Source organism: Colius striatus, chromosome 10, assembly GCF_028858725.1.
Source record: "Colius striatus isolate bColStr4 chromosome 10, bColStr4.1.hap1, whole genome shotgun sequence".
Lineage (NCBI taxonomy): Eukaryota > Metazoa > Chordata > Aves > Coliiformes > Coliidae > Colius > Colius striatus.
The window spans coordinates 28889509-28892829 of record NC_084768.1 but is presented as its reverse complement, the minus strand read 5'-3'; the positions used below and the strand labels follow the sequence as shown (position 1 = coordinate 28892829).

General features: G+C 49.1%; 1 long non-coding RNA gene across 1 annotated transcript; it reads left to right on the top strand.

Moving 5' to 3' along the window:
* On the top strand, nt 1–2935 carry LOC133626286 (uncharacterized). The gene is made up of 2 exons (XR_009819386.1): nt 1–1426; nt 1675–2935. It is a non-coding gene; the product is annotated as an uncharacterized LOC133626286 (long non-coding RNA).
* Nucleotides 2936–3321: the final 386 nt, after the last annotated feature.

Genomic DNA, 3321 nt, shown 5'->3' with positions numbered 1-3321 from the left:
AGATTGGAAGCCCATAAAAATGATAATCTCAGGCTTCAGTGTAACTTGGTGGAAGGGTTTTCTCCCGTCCTTTCATTAAGGGTGGATTTCGTGATCTTCCTTAAATAACAACAAGGATTCTCATGAGGAATCTCCCTCCCAAAAACTGATTGCATCACCATTAGGAAATAGGAAGCCAAGAAGCTAGAAAAAAGCAGGATCACAGGTTAGTTCAAGGGCCAAAGCCCTGCAGAGTGAATGGCTCCTGACTTTATGGGATGGGAGAAAAAGAGGGAATTGGAAGTAATTTCTGATCACAGAGTGAAGCTTTTGACATCAGGGTTCTGCCTGGAAGAGTTGTGCACATGAGCTATGCCAAGCTGCTAGCCACAAGCCTGACCATGAGTCTGGCTGTGGAGCAAAGCCCCATCCTCCTTGTCCTGCACCTCCTCGGTGTGAAGAGAAACATCCTGTCTCATTTCAGCCTGGCTTGGTACAGCATCCTCCTCTCCAGCCCCAAATTCAGTATGTCTGGCTATTGCCTGGGAAAGGAAAATACCCAACTCATCAACCATCTCCATGAGTCTCAACCAGGTGGCCAAGAGGAGGAGAAGGAAAGAGTTGGCTGTCTTAGTGGGGGTGGGTAGTTTCAGGAAATAATTATCCCAGATGCCAGAATAGGAGAAAATGGAAAGTGTAAACTGTAATCAGATGTTAAGTTGCTTTTCTTCTGCTAATTGAAATAATGTTTTCTCTGCTACCCACCACTCTACCCCTTTCAGATGCTAATCCCTATCAAACACAGCCTTACAATTACAAATTCATAGGCATCTTTCCCAGGAGCAGAAATTGCTTTGCCCTGTAACCTCTAAGATGAGGTCTTAATAGGAATTCAGGAGCAATCTCTGGTAAAGCTTCATTAGCTGGAGAGAATAGACAAGGGCAAGTTGCAGTGCTCCCTAACCACTCTAGGGAAAAATTAATTTAAATCACTTTGTGAAGTAACAAGGCCAGATAATATGTTTCCTTCTTGGATTATTGTTTTCTGACACCCTAATACGCTGCTAGATTAGGTTGCTTTGCCTGCCTTGGTGGTGGTCCGTGCAAAAGTTGTGGTTTAAGGAGAGCAGCAGCCTCTGGAAAGAGAAACACCAACCCCTTGGGCCAGAGCTGGATGGAGACGAAGCGAGGATCTGGCTGTTTCTCACCAGGTTGGGTTGTTGGGAGGCTGTTGGGGAGACAGGTGACAGCCACCTCCAGTACAACTTCCAACAGAGCCTGGAGGAGAAACTTGGCTATTGAATGTTAGACTTCAGTGTTCCCCTGGTTGAAAACTGGTCCAAGTCAGTGGAAGGGTATCCTGCTGATTCAGACAGCTCTGGATTTCCTACGTGGAGGCTGGAGCCTGAGCAATGCTGAGCCCCCTGTTCACGAAGGATGGACTAAGGTAGGAAACTCCATCTAGAAGCCACCATCCCTCAGCAAAGGTACCAATGCAGGGCTGATTCCCAACCAGCTAAACCTTAAAATGCACTAAAATATGCTAAAGACCAACCTTGCACCCAGCAGGGTGGGGTGGGGGGGGGGCAGTGTGTGGCATGGAGCAGGGAGAAGGCTGTGATTTCACCCACAACCCCCTCCAGCCCTTGCCAAGCCTCTCCAAAAGAAGCTATAATTCTTTTCCCCTGACACCAGGCTGGATGCTCTTCGTGCTGGGCTTGCAGTGTGATGTGGTTTTATGGAGCTTTGCAGGGAGCCAAGCGAGGGGCCACGGGAAGATGCAGCGATAAGGGCTTGGCAGAGGGGCTGGGACTCGTCCCAGAGCCCCAGGCTCACAGACAGACTTCGGTGGGTGCTGCCAGCACCAGGCATTATTAACCTGGGAGCTGTCATGCAGAATGGGCCTGTCTGGCTAAACCCTGAGGGGGATGAGGGCATCATTCAACAAAGAGACAAAGAGTTCAAAGGGCCTTTCTGTGGCAAACAGTGCTGATCATCTCAGCTGATTAAATAGGTTCCCGACACATCAGGGAGCACCTAGGAGACCACACTGAAGCTGGGAAGATTTATGGGGAGCTACCTGAATTGGAGAGGGAATATATTGGTTTTATTCCTGGCTTCCAAAGGGGACTGGTGGTTTTTTCAAAGCAAAGACAAGGCTGGAGAGAGATGCATCGAGGTAGAGGGATGGACGGACAGATTCCCAACCTATCTAACCATTTTCTTGTCCCCACTTACACTGGGGAAGATAAAAACCCCATGGCACCTAGCTCTACCTTCTGCCATCCTCCCATCCAAAACTGCAACACTTAAATGGGATAAAACCCTCAAGGATGGGGTTTCATGTCACCTCAGCTCCTGCAGTCACTTGAATTTCTTTCATCCCCATCAGCAATCCCTTGCCTTCCAAGCCCTGATAAATTCTGGACCACCTTTGCTGACTATGAGCCCTATAATTTGACTGCTCTGAGCGCAATTAAGGGCACCCTGGAGTCCTGCTTGCCTTTGCTATCTTGCAACAGGCAGGGCCTGGCCTCCTGGAAAGCAGAGGAGCATCAGGGAAGGCTATATCCCATGAGGAAGACATCCCTGTGTGACCCTCTTGGTCCCCAATGGGTACAGAAGAGCCTGTTTTCAGTAACATCTCCTGCTCAGCACCATTTGAGGACGGTGCTTTCCTTCCTCTAGTCCCCACAGCCTTACTGGAGCAAAGGAAGAGCCCCAGGCAGAGTGAAGAGCATCCTCGATGCAGGAGATCAGCCTTGAACATCCTTGAAACATGGGGTTCAACCTGCCAGTGCCCTGCCAGCTGGCACCAGCCCTATTTATTTCCACACTCATCCTCAACAGCAGCATGTTTTCAGGTGGCACCTCTCTTCTTTCTCATTACCAGAGCTTTTGTCAGGCATCTGAAGGGGAAAAAACAATAAAGGGGCCGTGGTCAGCAAGAGAGAAACGCATCTGATAACCTCCACTTCTTTTCAACGAGCTCCAGTTGTTGCTTTACAAGTGTACTCCAACCCGGGCAAGTGCCAAACAAAAGCTCCCCTCTCCTCCTCCTCTGTGCTTGCTAAACAGCCTCATTATTTCAGGGAGCTGCATCTGCTGGTGGCAGCCGCGATTACCATAACACAGGGGCAGGATTTGGCCTGGATGGTTCACCCTCGGGTTTTCAACAGGCCAGAGCCTTGGGCTGCTTAAAAAAAATCAAATGAAAAGGAAAAGCCCGGGCAGGAGGAGAAATTGAATGTATGAAGTCACTTTTCTGGCTGACATCCAAGTAAACAGATGCAGGTAGTGGAGGAGATGGGAAAGATCACATCATCTTCTGCTCTGAGCAAC